The following is a 20441-nucleotide window of genomic DNA, read 5'->3' on the forward strand; positions in this document are numbered from 1 at the left end:
CAAGGCTATGGGTGAAGCCAGTGTCAGAGTCGGAACATCTCTGTTCCCAGCCCTATTCCCTCTTTTAAAGCCAGCAAAGGCCTTGATCTGCTGCAGCAGCTCAGGAGCGGGTTTGCCTGTGCTGCTAAGCTGTCTTTTCTGAAGCAGGGGTGGGCAGGCAGTGATGCTCCGCAAGGGTGAGGCTGCCACTTAGAAACCTCTGCTGTGCTTTGATCCACGTGGGGAAAAAAAGCCAGCTCCCACCTACCTGCCAGTCCAGAGCTCGCCTCCCAGCAGCGGTGGCTGGGAAATAGGGAGCAGAGGAAGCAGGCTGACAGCTTCCACGCTTCCCACAGCGGGAGCAAGACGAACACCACCAAAGCGAGCGCACGTCGTGCCCTGACAGATGAGAGAAATGAGCCTCTATGTGGGAGGGTGGGGAGAGAGCTGAGAGGGCCCATTTTCTGCGTTTCTGCTCAGGTGCTTAACACTTCACATCCTTTCTGGCTTTCAGCTTGAGTGTGCAAGCGTGCATGGGAGAGAAATGTTGGGGGTTTAGGCACTGACATGTACTCACACACATACCTGCTCATATGCATCCTTTTGGGCTGCGTCCTTTACGCATCCTTTACTGCTGACAGCCCGGCCCGCGCAGGCAGCCCTTGCTGCGTGATGCTGCAGCTTCCTCTTGCTCACCCAAGGGACAGCCTTGGGTGTCCTGGTGGTGAAACTCCTGCACCAGGAGGAAACCCCTCCAGTGCTGGTGTTGAGGCTGCATCAGCAAGGGTTGCCTCCAGTATTTCATGGGGAAAGCCTGAATAGCTGTTGCCCGAGTGCTGCTGTCTGGGTGCCTCAATGTCATCTCTGACCCTCATGTTTGGGTGCTGCACTTCTCCAAGCCAAAATCCCAGGATGGGGAAAGCATGGTGTGATGTAGAAGTGTCTGTGGCTCTGCATAGCCCGTGTCACTGCGTCCTGTGGAGGGATTGTACGGTCCTACTTTGGGGTCCCACTGGAGGGATGGGAAGAGACATCACTGAAACCCTTCTAGCTAAAAATTAGGAGGGGTCTAAAACCTCCCAGGAGAGGCTTTACCCACTGAGATGTTATCTTGAGAACATGGGAGGGGACTGGAAAGAAATGAGTCAACATCTAGGTGTAAAAAGGACACAGAGGAGCCTCCCCCCCTGCAACACAGCACCTGTGCCCCTTTATTCCAGAGTGAATATTCGCCTTGTTGGCACAGGTGGAAAACTCACCCCATATTTAAAAAGCAAACCCCATACACACACAGAACTTCTCCCAGCCCTGTTTGCATCCCGGATTGGAAACGGTGCCCTTCCTGAACCTCCCGCAGTAGACAATGTACCTATTCAACCTGCAGTGACCAGGACGCTCTGGTTCCCGCTGAATAAGCTGCCTTCTGCTTGCAGCGGCCATCCCTGTGCCGGCAGTCATAAACAGCGGGGCTTGCCCCCACCCCGATATTGTGGCTTGTTCATCACCTGATAAAAATAGAAGCCCAGGCCGACGAGTGGGATGGTGTGCACAGACTGGTGTTTGTTTGGCAGCGGATTTTTTAAAAAATATTTTCTTCTTTTTGCTTCTCCTGTCCTCTCAGTGTCTTTCCAATTGCTCAACAGGGCTGTAGGGAGGGAACGGGGACGGACACCTCCGGTCACAGATTCGGTGCTGGGCGGCGCAGGCTTGCCTAGATGAGGCCTCTTGGGCTCGTCCTGGCTGCCCAGCATCTCATCTCCAGCCTCGGATGGCCACAGGCAGGGTGTGAAGGGAGGGTCTGGGGGGAACGAGCTCCACTAGCTTAAACATGTGCAGTGTTAGGGCTTACACTGCCATTTGGCCTGGGACTTGGCACACAGAGGGGATGACAGGTGCCCTGGGGCTGCTCATCCCTCTGTGCTCATGGACAGCACGCCAGGGAAACCTCCTCACATGTTTAGCTGGATCTTTTGGGGTGCAGGGAAAGGCTGACACCTCGGTGAGGGGAGTGGGTCACCGGCGAGGCTGCAGCCTGGAGTGGCAGGGCAGCACAGGGTTGTTAATTGCCCGAGATGTGACTGCATGGCCCATCAAGCTCCATCCATGGTGCCCCTGCCGCACAAGGGACCTGCTGTCCCTCCTGCAGGTCCATGCTCAGAGTGTGCAGTACGTGTCCAGCCTTTCTGGCCATCCCCAGGTGATGGTGAAACGGCTTTTGTCCAGGAGGCACAGTGCGAGCTGCTCCCTTGGCCAGGGCCATGCTGTGTGCACCTCCCTGCCCATGCACACCCCCTTCACACACACTGCTTGCCTTTGAATGCAACCCCTGGCTCTCCCATTCTCCTTTTTTTCCCTTTTGCACACATGCATGCCCTCACCTCACCTTGTTAATCAGCTGCTTGGACTGAACCTAACTTCGCCCCTCTCCCAGCCTCCCTGATGGAGACTTGCAGGCTCAGCAAGGAAACATGGGGGTGGGCACCACGCAGAATATTTATACAATGAATGAATGAAAACAGTGCTAATTTTATGTTCCTCCCAGCCTGGGACGGAGCAACACGGGAATACAGCACCTTTTGTACGGGCATAGGACATCTCCTCTGTTTGCTTTTCTCCCAGAATGCCTCTTCTCGCCCCGCGCAGTATAAACAGGTCACTGTTGACCTTGGAAGCTGGCGGAGAGATTACGTCAAGCCCGGCAGGTTTGCTGGGCTGGATATTTACGGTCTCACACCCTTCTGCTTTGGCTGCAGAGGTGACGTACGCTGCACACACTCAGCCGCACGTCAGGCTCCAAAGCGGGGTCGGCCGCCTCACCCCACGTGTCGGCACGGCAGCGGGGAAGCCTGGAGGTCTCCCTGACCCCCAGTGAAATTGGCTGCTCTGGGCAAATTCTGTAAAGAGTTTCTCCTTTTGCTTTGTTTGCTTTTTTTGTTGAACAAGGTTTTTGAGGCATTCGTTTTGTTGCAATGAAAAGCGTTTGCTTGTCTGAGCTTGGTGAGGAAGAGGTGGGGAGAGTATGCGGAATTGCAAAGAGCAGGCAGCAAATAGGGTCTGACAGAAGGTGTAGCTCCATGTGCCGCCTTCAGAAAGCTTCTTTGACCTTGGTGGGCTGTGTCAGGCTCTTTGGATGCTTTGGAGGTGGGAGAGGTAGCTGAAGAGGCTTTTGACACAAGCACACCAATGTCCCTCCACAAAGAAATATTTTAGCTGATTTGTCGGCAGTGAAAAAGAAGCTCAACAGAAATGATGACAGTCTACCACTGTGGAAGGGGCTGCTCAGCAGCTCTGGGTATGACCTGTCCTTTGGCCAGTCTTGCTGAGAAACGGGAGGAATGAACCTATGCACCTCAGTGCTGAGAGGTGAAAGAGGTACTCCTCACCAAGGGTAATGTATTTCTGGAGGGGGAAAGGCTTCCTCCTAGGAGCTAGAAAGAACACCTTACTTATCTCCCACTCAGAAAGTCTTGGCCGTTGTGCCAGCAGCTTTAAAGCTGCTGCAGAGGGCTAGGCCAAGGCACTCAGTTGCAAAGAACTTTCTGCTTTCCAGGAATCCTCCAGGCTGAGCAGCTTCAGCTGATAAATAAGGGGATTCTCAGACAGACTCAGCTTCATTGGCATGCAACAGCCCAGAGGTCATTTTTTAAGCAGGAAGTCCAAGAACATTCACAGCAGGCAGCGGGCTTTTCTTACTGTAGTTAAATGGGTTTTCAGTCCTCCAGCAAGAGGTGTACACTCATCTTTTGGAGGTCAGCCTTTTCTGTCATCCCATTAACACAAGAATCCCCCTGAACCTTTTAACCCTCTCAGTCCTGCTCCAGAGTATTCATTTTCCCTTTCCCACTTGTATCTCAGTTCCTAATTTGCAAGTGAAACATGTTTCACGTTGGTAAACAAGAAAATGTTGTAGAAAAGTCAATCTCAAAACTAAAATCCCACTAAAAGCTCCACAATTCAACAGTAATATTTATACAGACCTGCATGTAACAGATGTGGATCTAAGATCACTGTTGGACGCTGCTACGGGCCCTTTTCCCACTGAAGTGGTCAGATCTCAGTAGCAGACTTGTACAGAAGGAGAAGAGTGTAAGGGACTTCTCCAGGCATGACACATGGAGGCCTTGATAAATTATCCAGCCTCGGGGTTGACTGTTGGCCGTTTATTCCTTCCATTTCTCTTACATTTATTATTAGTCTTTCTCTTTCCTGGTTTATTTACCTACAAAACCTCATCCTCTGGTTTCAGCATTTCACTCCTTGTTTTTCTGTCTTCAGCAAATCTATCTTTTTGTTTGCTGCAGAAGAGAGGACATTTCTCTGGATTGTAGGGTGGGTGGGTAGCTGGAGCTGGAGTTTTAATTCAGAAGGCTCAGAAATATCCCCAGGATTACTCCTAATAGCACAGCTCATCTTTTTCTGCTGGTGGAAGATATAACCTGGCTCACCTATTAGGTTTGAGTACTCCGGGGGCAGATCAAACCTTCCATTAAAAAACCCAGGGTTGGAGCACAGGTTGTGACCCTCTCATCCTTCCCCCAGCACTGGAGTGTCTCCCTGAGGAACATCCAGTTAGAGAGATACTTGGTTCTCCATCACCAAACACACCTCCAGACAACCTCCTCCTTTTCCTTAGGTCCTTGCAGCTGAGCCCTTCGCCGCATGTTGATGTCTCTCTGTGCCCTCTGCTGAATTTCTAGGCTGATGAGATGAATGATAGATGTTTGAGCCTGGGTTGAGGCATATGTGGGGTGGCTGATAATAAAAACTTGCCTTGGCTTGTGCTTGTGTTAGGAGAGAACATCTTGAACTGCCCTAGGTTTTTGTATCCATGCTGGGATTAGATCCGTGCTCACAGCCAAATACCGGACCAAGTAAGGATGCAGGGGAGAAGTCCTCAGGACACCTTCCCAGCAGTCTGTATGCTTCTACTTTACCAATTGCTGTTGCTTTCTTAAAAGCCCAGCTGGGACTGTGCTCAGAGCTCTTAACAGGTCTCTCTTTGACAACTGCTGCTTCCTGGCATCTGTACCTTTTTGTGAAACATCCCTCATTGGCCTGCAAAGTGGTGGCTGCACCTCCGGGAGGCATTTCTGTGGGGTCTCCAGAGGTTCTCTGGTGCCTGAAGCTGGGTCAGGGTCCAACAGGTCCACCTCAGGAGTTGCTACAGTGGACAGGAAAGCAAAGGACTAAAATCCAAATCCCCCCTGTTCAACAGAGAAGGTCTGCAGATCAAGGGCTCCCTGAAAATGTTATTCCTCAGCTGGGATGCAGAGATCTCAGTGTCAATATTTGTGAAGTAGGAAGGGCCCTGCCAGCTGCAGCATTTCCAGAAAAAATCCTCTGTGCACAGGGCTGGGGCAGCTGCTCGGGGCTCAGCCTGGGACACCTGGGTCTGGGGCTGCTGCAGGACCCCCCAGCTGGACCTGCCCTGCGCGGCTGGGGGAGGCGAAGGTGGGATGGCCCTACTCACAACCTAAATCTGTCCCTTTGAAGTTTGGGTGAGATTTATACTCTTCTTCAGAGAAGCAGACAGCAAGCATTGCTTTGATGCTGTGGTGTTTCTGCTTTGGCAAAATGCATGAGTGAATTGGCTTTGATACGGTGGCAGAGTTGCCTGAGGGCATGGGGGAAGAGCCTTGATGTCTGCAAAGGAATAATGCTGCTCCGGAGCGGTCACCCTGTCAAGACACTGCTTCCTCGGAGGGGCGAGCTAACAGTGACGTGAATCTCACAGCCCTGAAACAGGTGAGAGAGGGCAAGAAGGTGAGCCTTGACATAATGATGCTGATGGCAGGCTGCAAGAGTAATGTCACTGTGCCCAGGAGGGGACCAGCCACCTCAGAAAGAGTGGGCTAGGAGCCTGAACCTGACATAATGCCAGGACCCTTCCGATGAGCAAGTAACAGACCTGGTTTAGTTACAATCTCAAGACTAGCTGCTCCCATAGCATGTAAGCTTGACCTCCTTCCCTTCTTTCTTTCTTCTTTGTGGTGTTTCAAATAAGCCCTAAATATGGGGATAACATTCCCTTAAGTGGTAAGTGCTTGGTATTGGTTTTGGAAAAAAAGATGTAAGAATACTTCCCTGTGTGGAAGGAGTGACAGCCATGCTTCGTTTTGAAGGTCATTCACTTTCTGGACCCTCTTTTCCCAAGCACTATTGGAAAAGGCCAGTTACATGGCCCAGATGGCAAGAAAAAGCAAGAGCCACTGCAAGGGAAACTGGAACTGAGCAGCAACTAAAGGTTGCAAAGAAGGAAGTGATAAACCAGAGCAGAACTAAGCAGACCAAGGAAATCCCTGCACTAGACAGTGAGGGCTGTAGGGACTCCAGAGCACTGGCAATGTGGCCCCAAGGACAGCTGGGCTGAAGCAGGGCTGCGGCGGGGCAGGACAGAGGTGCAAGCGGAGAGCCTTGGGCTTCAGGTGGAGAGCACTGGGAAGGGCACAGGGTCCGTAGGTTATGGCTGAGGTGTGTTGTCAGGGCTGTGTGCACACCTGGATGCTTCCCGGGGATGGAGCAGCAAGGTGTTGAGATGCACTGGTGTAGGGAGGAGATTAAACAGTCCCTCACTTTGAGAAAACAAAATAAATTCCCTTTCCCTTCCTGGATACCGTGAATGCATCTTGGCCTTTGTGAGAATAAAGGACTGACTGACCCATCCCTATCTTTAAAGGATCCTCAATTGCTGCCACCCTACCCCATATCCCTCCTTCCTTCAGAAACAGCCCTGGCTGGGAGTGCACGTGTTCTGCCGTCCAGCAGACAGCCTGTCCTTTGGCTTGGGACTATTCAGGTGGGAAAATAGCCTTTCAGGGCTTTGTGATTTGTTTTACCTTTTCCTTTGTTGGGTCCTTTTACAGGAACCCAAAAGTAGCTGTTGTAAAAAGACAGCAGAGACTGTGTGGACCTTGGGTAACTTTTTTGAAGACCGTGAGACCTGCCAAACAGCCCGAGAGAAAGGATCTTACTGTGTTGATTTGTTTTCTTTGGTTTATGGGGGGAAAAAATATTTCACACATAATTAGAGCAGCCACAGAGAGATTGTATTAAAGGCGCTTTACTGGAAATTTCAAGGGACAGAACAAGGGAAACCTGTGTTAACACTAGCAACCCGGAGAAGGACCTTGCCTGCAAAATGGTGGGGAAGGACAATGTGGAGTGTTCAAGCTGCAAGAAAGAAACTGTTCAGGAGGGCAGCATGTGCATCAGGGTCTAGGATTAAATTAAGCTACTGCGGGCCATGATGCTCCCTGCTTCCCCAGACCCCGTGAGTGCTGCAGACTGCCAACCTGGGTGGTCAGGTGTGGAGTGCACGGGTGAGACACCACTCCTATGGAGGGAGGAGAGCAAGGACCAAGAGTGCAACTTACTTGGTATCAAAAACCTTGGTGTCTCCTTCAGCTAAATCCACCCAATTTCAGGCCTGTGTCAGTAGGTAAACCCAGACGGTCACTCTGTCTTGAAGACCTCTCCAACATATTATAAGAGCTCTTGCCTGCTTCTTCCATCTACTGATCCCACTCCACAGAGAACAGCAGTTCTTTTAATGCAGAAGCTCCCAAGACAGATTCACGTTGCTTAGCGTCATCCATACTCCAGTGACAAGCCCACCATAGACCTCTTTCTCTCCCGGTGTTTCCATGAAACCCATCACTGATGGCTCTGCATCCTCTAGAGTTCTGAGTTCCTTGGTGGACCTTGCTGTATTGGTGTTGTGTTTGTGTTTCCCTCCAAAAAGAGAGTTGTGTGAGTGAAGCATGACCTTATTTAGGTGGGGTTTTTTGCTGTTGTTGGGGTTTTTGGATCTCTTGGGCTCAGTGAGATCCCTGAAAATGAAGACCTTGAGTTTCTGTTTTACTCTAGTTTGAGGGAAACTGATATGGGGAGTAGAGGACTGATGTGTCCATGAGACCCATGTTGTTACCTTATTGCATGACACCTCTTGTTGATCTGTCTGAGCTCTCCACCCACACTAAGGCATCACTTTAACTTGTGACACACAGAAGTACCATTATTCCTGTTTTAAAAGTAGAGAAGTGAAGTGCACAGCCTTGCCCAGGGCCATGTTAAAAATCTCTGCTTTACACGTATTTTACTGCTTACTACTAGCCCTACAGTGGCCTGCTACTCTTGTTCCCAGACAGGCGAAGCAGCATTTAGACTCTCCTGCTTGCAAGTCCTGCTCTTCCCTATGAAAATTAAGTGCTCGCTGCCGGCTGGTTTGTCTTCCTTATTGTTGCTGCTCGCTTCGTTTTTAAAGCTTACATCATTCTGTGGCCAGCAATGTCTTGGGTGTCTTACAAGAGCCACTCTTTCCCAGGTTACCTGAGGGCAACACCAGAACTGAACAGCAGCTTTACAGAAGGCACGAATATACTGTGGCCGTTTATTTCCTACTGTGCTTAGGAGATGAGTGAAGCATATTTGTGGTGGTTGCTATTAGACATTAGGGAGGAGCATTGCTCGGTGGTTAGCGTAGGGACCAGCAGTCAGGACTCCTGGGTTATATTCACAGCAGTGCCACTGACTTTGAAGGCAAAGTGACATGACCTGGTCTCCTCACCCTTGACAGGAGCATCAGTATATTTAACTACCCAACAAGTGGCCTGGCAGCACCCAGATAATTCAGTAATTCAACAGCTGCTCAATTCTTTATGTGTTGCCTCAGCTGCCTTACCCTGTTGCTCTGGCTATATGGTGGTGCTTGGCTAGAGGACACAAAGTTAGGGGTGTTGAGCATGGAGGACTATGGAGGTGAAGCAAAGCACACAAGTCACTCAGCACAACATTCAGGTTGTGCCCATCCCTTTTTCTTGGGAGCTTGTCTCCCTTCTTCTTCTCCTCTTGGACTTTGTACCTTTCACTGCCCGATATTCCCTGCTGGAATATCCCTCTGGCTCTCCTGAAGTTTCTGTCCTATCTCCAGTCCAGAAGGCCAGTTCTCTGCGTGTGTCCCTGACTACCAGCCTGTGTCTCGTCTGTCTTCACACGTGCCAGCTTTACAACAGCAGCTCTACAGAAGGCACAAATATACTGTGGCCATTTATTTCCTACTGTGCTTAGGAGATGAGTGAAGTCTATTTGTGGTGGTTTCTGTTAGACATTAGGAAGGAGCATTGCCTGGTGGTTAGTGTAGCGACCAGAAAAAAACTTGGGCTTAGGCAGACAGGATCTGCCCAGCGAACCCTGTCTGTCACAGGTGGAAGTGACGAACCAGTAGTGCTGGGTCTGAGAACGGACCTGAGGAGCACAGCATGCATCTAGCCTCTGCTGGCCAAGGAGCACCTGGGCATTGGGAATTAGATTAAGTAGGTGAGTATTTCTGCCCATTACTAAGCTATTGCCTGAAACTCAGGATGCGGATTAATTGGAAGCAGTACCAGGAGGCAGGGAAGGCTCTGGGACAGTGTTTAGAGCACTCCTCCTTCGTAGAGGGGGAGGGTGGCCAAGAATAACCCTCCATTAGCCATTAGCAAGGTGAGCTGGTTGGATTTTTCCATTTGCCCTGTGTGTGGCTCTCATCTTTGTCCCCTGACACATGCCAGCCCTGGAAAAGCCACTGTCCTGGTTATCCCCAAACAGGCTTCTCTATTCAACACTTGTCAGCCTGTGGAGAGGAGGCTGGGGTGCGAGGAAGGACAGCATGCATCCCGGGCAGCCTGTGAGACACTTAGGTGGTGTTGGTCTCTTCGTTGCCATTCTTCCCTCATTTAAAGCCACACTGTTTACCTTCCAGTCTGGATGCAGAGGTGGAGGGCTGGCAGGCATGCTCTGGCTCATGGTACCCTCAGGATAGGAGACAAAAGATGGAGGAGGGAAGCAGGGCTGATGGCAGAGCCAGGAGGTCGGTGGGGATTTTCCTTTGATGTGTGTCTCTGGGCAGTGCTGTTCCATGCTCCCTCGGCCGCTGCAATTATGCCGCTCTCTTCCTTGCCAATTTTCCGTGTCCGTTAGTGCTGAGGTTGGTTTGTGACATTAATCCTTTTTCTGCTGAGGTGGGTGAATAAGCTACTGGCATCTCTCCTCTTTAAGAAAGCCAGTGGTCCAGCAGCTTTGCTGCAGCCATACAGCGTGTGGCACACCACAAGCAGAAGAGAGTGTGCACCAGAGCAAAACAGGGCAGCACAAGTGGTGGGAAAGGGAGATTTAGAAACAAAGTGGCCCAAAGCATGCTCCTTTCCCACCACCTGGGCTTGGTGTTGCTCCACACCCTGGGGTCCTCCCCACAGACCCCACAAACCACAGTCCTGGTCTCAGGTGGCATCCCTGCCTCCATGAATACCTGGTCCAGGTATGTGATCACTGCACCAGCAAAAGGCTGGTAGTCCCTAGCCACAAGCACACTCAGAGTAAGAGTCCATCACACTCCTTGCCATTTATTCGAGCAGATGCTGAGAGCATCGCCTCCCCGCTGCTGGCCCTGCCAAGCTCTCTCACTCTTGTCCTCTCCGGCAGTCTCAAAACAGACTAAGGCATCTTAATTTTATCTTGCCTGCTTAACTTGGACTAGAAAGGCAGCTTAAGCACAAGAGGAAAACTACCCCCTTGTTATGTGACAAGGAGTTACTAAAGGACCACTTCAGAAACTCAGTTTTGAGCACAAAGCTCATCTGAAAAACACTTAGCAAGTAAATATAAGCATACAATGTGAAATAACAAATCAATTATTTTAAGTTCCCTCGAAGCAGCAAGCCTGGAGAGAGTTTATGGGAAACTTCTGCCCCAAGATCACCATCAGAGAGCCAGGATTAGAAACCAGCTGAGAGAAATGGGTTGCATTGAGAATAAATGGTCACTTTTCAATATAGCAAAAGAGACATGACATTAGAGATTTATGAAGCTGGATGAAGAAGGGACTGGTCTGGTATAACAGTTTCTGGCTCTCTGGACAGCAATACATTTGCCCACCCCCCTCCAGATCTGACCTCCCCATGGAGCCTTGGTCTGTGCTGCAGCGAGCTCCAGCTGAGGGAACTTCAGTATGTAAAGATGGAGAAAGAGATTTCCTTTCTAAGCATGACCATGAGCTGCAGGGGCATGAAGGAACTGATTAGTAAGAGGTGAGACCTCAATGGGATGCTTGGCACAGCTCAGAGCAGACTGACCTCAAACACACTCAGATATAATTTTCTGTCCTGGGGTGAGTGCTAGCGTTGTCTTCTGAGAAGCTGCCAACCAGCTACTGTTGGAGATGCACAGATCCTAACTGCAGGGCCTGTGGCCACCTCTGCATTTCATTTCACATGTTGGAGACCGCTGCATAAGCAACAGCACCCAGTGGGACCAAAAACTGCCAGCAGAGAGAGAGCAGGAGTGAGAAAAAAAAAGAGATTTTAAAATTTGATCAGAGATGCATTTCCCCTCTCTGCGCTGGATAGAGAAGCTCCTGCCTGGCCAGGTGTATGTCTGGGATGAGGGACTGGATGCGGAGTAGGCAGCAGAGTTTGAGCATGTCTGTATTACTGCATTTGCACATTAAATTAAGGTGGCCCTTACCTGACGGGAGAGCACAGAGCAGGGCAAAAACCCGGACTGCAGTGATGCGAATCCGTGGGCTGAGTGGTGTGGTGGGACATCTCTGCCAGTGACACCCTGGTGTGCTGGGAGCCTCCTGCTTCCCTCTGCCCCAGCTCATCGGGGTGAGCCCAGCCTCTGGCTCATCGCTGCAAAGGAGCAGGCTGAATCTGCAGCGCAGAAAAGGCTCCTTCCAGCACTTGTGCTAACTCATTTAAAGCTACCTGGGATAACTGTGCTTTGCTGTGCTGCTGGCAACGCAGACGTGCCCAAGAGCAGCCCCTTTATAGAAATTCATGAAAAACTGACTCAACGGCTTTAAAGGATGGGACCAAAGCTACACACAGCCTCTGGGCTGAAAAGCAGGACTGTTCCCAGTCCAGTGCTTAATTCACTAACCAAGCCACTTCAGGCTATTGAAATGCCCCTCTTTGAGGCCAAGGATCGCATCAGTGTCTCAATAGAAAAGCCTGCTGAGCTCTAATCAGGTGTAGAGAGGGATTTTATGGAGAATGTCTTTTCTCCTGGCCCTGCTACAGCCGCTAGGTGTTTGTTCCAGCAACTGGTGCTGAATCTTCCTAAAAATGTTGGCGGGCCTGATATAATAGGTATCTTGAACTGTTCTGGCTGGAGAGGGAGCGAACGCCCCATCTTCAGAAAAGTCAGGAATAGAAATTAAAGCAATAGGGTACAATTAAAGGCTGTTGTGTGAAAATGGTCAAAGCTTCTGATGCTCTTAACCAGAATTCTACAGGGGTCTTAGGGCAGATTCCTTAAACAGTGCCTGTGTGGGGAAGGCAGCAGAGATATTATGGGAATGCAAGAAGTGGCACTAAGACAGCACTCATGCTTAGGCTTTGAAGATACCAAAGAGGACATAAACTCAGGGTGCCTGCTAATGACAGCAGGAGGAAGTCATTTGGGACAAGGTTAAGATTCATCAGTAAAACAGCACAGAAGTGCATGGAGCTGGGTTTCTGGGTGCTAAACAAAAACGTTGGGGACTGTGTGGGCCTGTGGTACAAGCTGGATTAGTGAGGATGCTCTGCCTGTTGGCCATGATTTTCTTTCGGGTCATGGATAAAGAGGGCAGGAATTTAACATACACTCTTGGTGTTAGTGGTAGCACAGATGGCATTGCAACCTTCAGGCAAAAAAGAGACCTGTGTTTAATTTAAAGCAGTTTGTTAAGCCAGTGAGCAATTTGCATAACTCTGTGATTTGAGGAGAGAAGAGGCAGCTCTGGTCATCTTGTCCTGGCTGCCAGTGCCCTGGAGCTGATGACCACAGGCATCTGGCAGGGAACAGCAACTCAAGACCTGGACTTCTGGAAGAACTGGAAGTCCTGCAGCTCTCTGTGCACAGAGCACCCTTGTTTAGCAAGGCTCGGAGAGGGCCGTGCACTTTGCTGCACGCTCCCTAGTTTGGTTGGACAGCTGTTTTCTCCCTGTCACCCTCCCTAAATCAACAGGCTCCTGTGCCTGCTGCTTTTGTATTTTTTCCAGCAGAACTCAACAGATATCTGCTGTTGAATCCTTTATCTGAATTAAGCAGGAGTTAAACTATTATCTGGGGTTAAACTGTTATCTGTGTGGTCTGAGCACAGCCTTGCACTTGGCCAGTGCAGAGAACTGGGCTACAGCCACCCACTGCATCTCATGAAGACACTGCTGGTGCTCCTAAGTTAGCAAAGCTGAAAGCTCTGCGAGGTGGTTGGAGGTGTCAGGAGTGCTGCTTTCTAATTCCCTCCCCTCCCATGTTCCCAAGCCACAGTGCACACGCCAGGATCTTCAGAGACAAGGACAGGCTCGCTGATGGGATCGGGAGATGCTGCGACTCATGACTGTTCTTAGTACCCTCCCAAGCTTGGCCCTGAATGACTGTATCCCTCTAACCATGAGTTTCCATGCTGGAAAAGAATAACACCAGGAACTTGACTGACACCAAATGGCAAATCATCCATAAATGAAGCTAAGGATTGTTATGAGTCAGCTTGCAAGTTGCGTTAAGTGCATGGTACTTGGTGGGAGATATAAACTGTAGTGCTGTGCCTCCATGGGTTACCTACACCCTGGTAGGAGGAAGGATGCTCTGTGTAATACAGTGTTGACCTGTAACAGTTTCCTACATTTCCTTGCATTGTTTCTGAGGCTACGTTGTGACCTCTGGCAACTCTTGTCCTGTCAGTAACTCAATTTCCTATTACAAAAGAGAAGTGGCAGTACTGCCCTAGCACAGATATGTGATGATAATGCCTTTGAAGAGTGGAGCACTCAGATAATCTGATGGTGGTAGCCACAGGAGTAATGAAAATCGAGGAATGAGTGAAGCACTGACTACCCACTGCCTAGTAAAGCCAAAAGGGGAACCAGTGTAATAATTTATCACTTGTGCAGCAAAGCAACATGTTACCTTTCCCCTCCCCTTTCCCAGACAGAGGGGACATGCTTTGCACAGTGTCTTCCTGTGTCAGAGAGGGGTGACTTACACAGGTCCCAGGACTCCCTGGTAGCTGGGGAGGCAGTGAAGGGATGGTTATGGCATTAACTCACAGGAAAAGCATGAAGCTAAATGTTCTGGATGATGCCGTTTTGAGTAGAGGACAGTGGCACTTCCAGAAACTCCTTTAGAATTAGAGGATCTCTCATCCCACTTACGAGAGAGCTTGTGGGACCCATTTCAGGTTGGGAGAAATGGCCATAAATAATGAGCTCAGAGAGCTGATCCAGATCCAGAGCATTAAAACTTTGAAGACCCCCTCTAAGGATGTTAAAAGGCAAGGAGCTTGTGTGGCTGCATTCACTAGTGTGATTACCTGCAAATGAAGGCGGCAGCTCTGACTCATGTGCTTATGGAGGAGAATTATAAAGAGATCTGTATTCCCAATTACTCCCCAGGCTGGAGGGCAGGAGCTGGGTGATAATGGGCAAATGAGATTCAGAGGCGGAGGAAAGCTGTTTCTCTTCCTCTGCATGGCTGCATGGAGCCCACAAACATGGGATTTGAATTTTCTTCTCTCTTACATAGCATCAGCTTAAGAAAACACAGGCATGCCTCCACTGCTGATATTCATACACATGTGCTGTCTTGGCATGCTTTTTGACACCAGGGTGAGTCTTAACACCGGTATTGATTCATGCCACGCTGCAAACAGGGCTTAAGGCACTTGCTGCTGCTGGCTCAGGGGACACGTTCTGAGCCCTGATCCCGAAAACCATCCTGAAGCTGCTGAGCTGGGGAAACGTTTTATGAATAAAGGCGAATGAAATTTGGTTTCATATAATTCCCTCCAGCTTCTTTCCTGCTCGTTGACAGAGAGGAAATGCTTTTCACATGCCAGCTGGTGACACTGCTTCATTATAAATTGCTCACCTCCCGTTTTTAAGTCATGACTGCAAAATATTCAGACAGCTCTCAGATCAGCCAGTCTGTCATCTCTGGGGCATCTGTTAGTTTTGGGCTGGGAGTTTGGTATGAGTTGCCTATAGATTTAACTCCTTTGCCTGGAGACAGGCTTGGAAATCCTGGGACCGTCCAAGTGACCCCTCCATTGTCCTGCTTGGGTATCAGATCAGCTGTGGGAATAGGGCCAGCCGGAGACCCTTTTCTAATACCACCTTTGAAAGGACCAGGCCACTCAGTCTTGTTTCCCCTGCGCTTTCCCTGCTCCCGCTGCAGGCTCCGTGACCCCCTGAGGCCCATGCCCTCCGAAAGCATCATGCTCGCCACAGCCCCATGTTAAATACCGCAGCAGAGGACTGTGTGTGGGGGGTGTCTGCAAAGCTCCCCCCGGGAGGAGGAGGGCTGGGACCGAGCGCTTACTGGTACTTTTCCATCCTCCTCCTCGCAGGCTGCTGGCTGCCTCGGTGGGAGCTGTTTGTAGGGCTGAAGCCAAGAAGTGTCCCGTGATGTGGCAAACCCTCCTTTGCCAAGAAACACCTTTGCAGCAGCAGCAGCAGCAGCAGCAGCAGCAGCAGCCTTTTCTCCAGCCTCATAGTCATCTTTATTTTCATTTCTTTTTCCCAACTAGGCAGGGGAGGGAAGGCAGCCAGCAAGCTGGTGGGGATGGAGATGTCAACTGCATGGGGAGAGAGGCAGGAATTTAGCAGCCTCTGGGCAAACTCAGCACTTCTGAGGGGCTGGCTGCCATTTGCACACCTTTGTGGATTCCAGCCCCTCAGAGGTGCTACCAAGGTTTAACTCCTCCACTGCCAGGCTACCACAGCCACAGGTGACTGTGGTCTTCTCCCTCCCAAAAGACATCCACTTTCTTCATGCTCGTGACACAAGATTTTGCTTGTGATGCAAGATTTAGAAAGACAGTGAGTGAAGGAGAAGGTTGGGAAGTTCCCCAAGAGCAGGGACAAGCCCTGTGTCTCATTTCTGAGTCTTTCCTGAGAGATCTAGATGGTTTTTGGTCCGTGTTTGGTCAGCATCCAGAAGTGATGTGTATCTTTGGTCAGTGGTGATTTATTTCATGATGGGACCCTTCAGTGCTGTAAAAATAATACAGGTAAATTATAAATTGCCTGTCAAAACAGAATTGAAGAGAGATCCTGAGAAGCCACATCAGCCATGAGACCTGAAGATTTTTAGCTGAGTCCTAAGGACATGGGTGACATTATAGGTGAGTGTACCAAGGTTTATGAAGATCAGTATAAAATCCTGCATGACAAAGTTGGCAGCATCATGTAGTAGACATTTTACAAGGCAATAAACTCTTCGAGGCGGAAAAAGGGAGGGTGTTACCTAATTCTTTAGCTAACTTCAGTGCACCTGTTCATTGCCACTGAGTTATGAGGCTTCGCCCAGCCCAGCTGCAGAGTGTGGCGCAGAGCATGGTGTATGGATGGCCACCACTTCAAGGCTTTACCTCTTCCAGGTTCCCTCCTTGGCTTGCATGGCAATGAGATGGTTTCTTGTCCTTGTGTGAGGACAGAGGCTTTGCCTGAGACAAAGAGCTGGACCCTGTGCTCATCTTCATCCCAATCCTCTGTATTGTCTTGGGCACATCCCTTATGCTCAGTTTTGTAATGGCTTTTAGCACAGACGCCATCACAACCTCTGCATTTACAGGACAAGGCAGGAGAGAGAGCCAGGACCAGGCTGTCACAAGGGAGCCACATTTCCTGGAGAAGAGCAAACAAACCAAACCACCAATGTCTCATTTCGCCAGAGCATGCCGACACCAGCTTACGCACACGCTGCAAATGGCAATAAACAACAGGAAAAAAACAGTCAAAACCAGTCCTGGATGAAAAACCCCACCATGAACAACACGGCATTTTGTATTCTGGCTGGCAGTTGTGATTTGGTGGGGTTTTTATAAAACACGGTGTTCCTTTGTGTGGGCAACAGAAAGCCATTTGAGAAAAGCAGAGCTCAGCCCAGCTCCATGAACCCCTCGGGCCAGCATCCCTGTGAACTGGTCCCCTCCACTCACCATATCCTGCATCTACCTGGGTCTGTAAGTCACTTCTTCTCTGTCTCCATTTTCCCCCTCTTCATGACTCCGAACACTGCACGGTCTATGGCTCTGGCTGGGGAACAAGTGAGGACCTGTGTGTGCTCTGACCGGAGCCAATTGCTGTGTGTAAAGTGATTGAATACAAAAATTAGAAATGAAAAGGAGGTTGGGGTGAGGTGGCCAAAGCAAACACGCGTAGCAAACACAGGGGGAGAAGAAAGGTTTGTGAGATCTCTAAATCGGGTGGCTCTCAGCATGTTGTGATGGATGCCAGGGAGAGAAACGTGGTCTGGTTTTGCTGCTAGGGGGCTGTTCTGCCAAGCTCACCAGGACAAGGTCTGGTTACAGCACAGCGGGTAGCAGGGCTATTTGCTCCAGAGATGTTTTGGAGAGAAGCTGGGCTGGGGTGGGATTTATGAGCAGTCCTCAGGGGGTGGTTTAGCTCTGGGTGGTGCTGTGGGAGCAAAGAGCATCATGCCCTTCCCACAGTTTGGTTTATTGCAGGGCCTCCCCCCACCTTGCCATTACTCCATGTCTCCCAGAGAAAATCTTGCACATTCCCAGCTTCAGCCCCTGGCTTCTCCCCAACTTCTTTGTCTCAGTCCACCTGAAGAGGAGATGCTGCTTGGGATGGAATTGATGGGAGCACCTGTTCAGCACCCTGCCACCTCCACCACAAACCCCCTGGCACAGAAGCAGGTCCCCAGCATGTTCTCCTACATGTTTTTAAGGTGCTTTTGAGTCATCCCAGCCAGCCCATGGGTCATTTGTGTTCCGTGTCCTTCATTACTTGGCATCTACATTTGGTGATTGGCCACCAGAGTCAGGCCCCCTGATTGTATAAGGCATGTTTTCAAAAACAGGATAATAATAATGTGCTTCTCCTTAGACATTTCCTTCACCGATAGATCTTTGTGCTACCATGTATACCGTCATCAGACTCCCAAATATTTTTGCAAGTTCCCAGTGGCTGGAGGAGTGTTTGTGTACAACAAACATGACCCTAAATCACAGCAAATGGACCTTGGTGCCTTTGGGGGGAAGAGTTGTCTGCTGCACAGCCAGCATGAGTACTGAGAGAGGAAAACAGCTTTTCTCTAGAGATATGTTCCCTCTCTGCTTTCACACTGGCTATATCCAAAAGCCATTCCAATTTGGTAGTAAATTTGGTCACATGAGTTGGGGAATCCCAGTGACAGCATGCTTAAAAACCCAGCAGCTGTGGGGTTTGGCATTTGCTTGGCAAAAGGATTAAGGTCACCCTATGTGCTCCAGAGTTTTCCATGTGCTTCTACCACCTGGTTCAGCTTACCTTTGAATACATTGATCAATAAGATGTTTCTGTCCCATTTCTGCTCAGACTGTACCTACACTGATGAGCAGAGGGTATCCAATCCATGTTTATCAATCCAGCTCTTCTGTTGGAGCTAAGAATGTCTTCAGTGTCTTGATACACGGTGAAGAGATTTCAAATTTCCTCTGAAAATCAGCTTCATAGCAATTATGGAGATGGTGGAAGTGTGTTCATACATGCCTATAGGTAACTGGAAGTGAGGTGTGAAATGATTGTGGAATGCAAATCAACCACACTCCAGTGACTACATGGAGCCACACTGGCGTGTCCCAGCTGCAGATCTAAGCAGTAGGACACATTTAATATATTATGGAAAGCTTCCAACAAGAAAAAAACCCCAAAGAAATTGTATGCCCAAATCTGACGTTGTGCTGCATCCATGAGTTGAAGAAGATGGAGCTGGTGCTGGCTTGGGCCTATTTTAGGAAGAAGGTGATGTCTCTGTCGAGCTGTAATGAAAGACATGTACCCTCCTCTGTAAACATTCATCAGGTAAAATAATGTGGACTCCAGCATCACTTGGGAAGAAATGAAATTGTTAGAATAAAAAATCAGCATGAGATTCGAGTCTCTCCTTGAAAGAAACATGCTGGGTCCCCTGGGGAATTTCTTTAGCAGGGGGAAATCCTTATCCTTAAAGATAAAGACTGTGTCTCCAAAAGAGGGTAAAATACTTTTTTGTTTGTTTGTTTTTAGCTTTCAACCTTATTATTCTTAGTAAAACCAGAAGATACCCTTTCTTTACTTGTGGCGCTCTCCTTCTCTCTTACTGTGCTCCTGACTCAGCTTGTCCTACTATCTATATAGACAGAGGGAATATATCTAGTCAGAAAAAGACAGTGATGAGATTAAGCAGAAAGGATGTTATTTTTAGTTAAGATTTGATAGGCATAACAATAAAATCTGGGATAGCAGTAGGAATGATTAGTACTGAGTTTTCTGCAAGCTATGAGAGGAAGCTGCCCCTTTCTCCCAGCCCTGGCTGCTGTCATGGGGCTGCCAGGTATTCCTGGAAATACCTTGCAACTTCAGAAATCTACAGCACAGTAAACAGCTATTTGCATTGCAATTTCACGATTTCAGAAAAAGAGAAAAAGACACTTAGCATATACTGTTAGCATATTCCCTCCCTGAACTTGCATGTTGTTTGTCACATGGCAAGGGATTTAAATGGTCACATGTCCAGCTGGCAGCAGGCAAGGAGCATTTTGCTGATGCCCACAGCACCTGCCATTCAAAACTGCTGGTGAATATATGTTTTCCCATCTAATCACTGAAGGAAGAAAAGACCTGTTTGATCCACTATAGGGAAACCCACGTTCATGTTTATTTTCCATTTTGCACTTGTTGATACCGAACCAGGTGCAAATGTGTTTCAGGAGCAGAAACCAAGGGCCGTCTGTGTTGGTTTAGTGTTTTCTCAGAAGTGGGGTCGTGGGAAGAAGGCGCTGCTTCCCCAGGCTTATGTGGATATACAGAGCTCAGCCGGAGTTTACATGGGCTGCAGCTCTGCTGCCTGGTTGCTGCTATGGTCTCTATTGCAACAATTAGCATCAAAAGAGGAAAGGAGAAAAAAGAAAAGCCCAGGGGAACATAGTCTAAGTGTAAGAAGTGAAAATGTTAACACAGGCCAAGAAAGATTTTTCTCCTGTTGAAAATCTGTTGTGCTCACTCTGGAGCAGAGAGCTGGCAGAGGGGCTGGAGCTGCATTCGCATCCGCACGCCTCCTTGAATGGCCCTTTTCAGCCTGCAGTTTGTGCAGAAAAGTGGGAAGGAGCCAAAACCAGGGTGGACAAACATATAAATACTATGTGTAAGCAATGATGTTTTTTATTTGGAAGCAGACCCATATAGTTGAGACTCACCTTGGATAACTCGCAGCGGTGGTGGGACAGCTCCTTCCATCTCCACCCACTACCAAAAAGTGAGTTTTGGGAGGTTTAGCAGCTCCTAGTGCTCCCAGATGCTGGGGTGGGTTTTGTCATCTCTAGATGTGACAAACGCATTCCCTCTTCCCATGGGTGAACTTCCAGGAGTATTAATGAAACATATGATGTGGGACTCGTGCAAGGTAGCAAGAGCATCCCCAGGGAGCTGACGTGCTGTCACAGAAAAACTGAGTGT

Source organism: Haliaeetus leucocephalus, unplaced genomic scaffold (genome assembly GCF_000737465.1).
Source record: "Haliaeetus leucocephalus isolate CR32 unplaced genomic scaffold, Haliaeetus_leucocephalus-4.0 Scaffold339, whole genome shotgun sequence".
NCBI lineage: Eukaryota > Metazoa > Chordata > Aves > Accipitriformes > Accipitridae > Haliaeetus > Haliaeetus leucocephalus.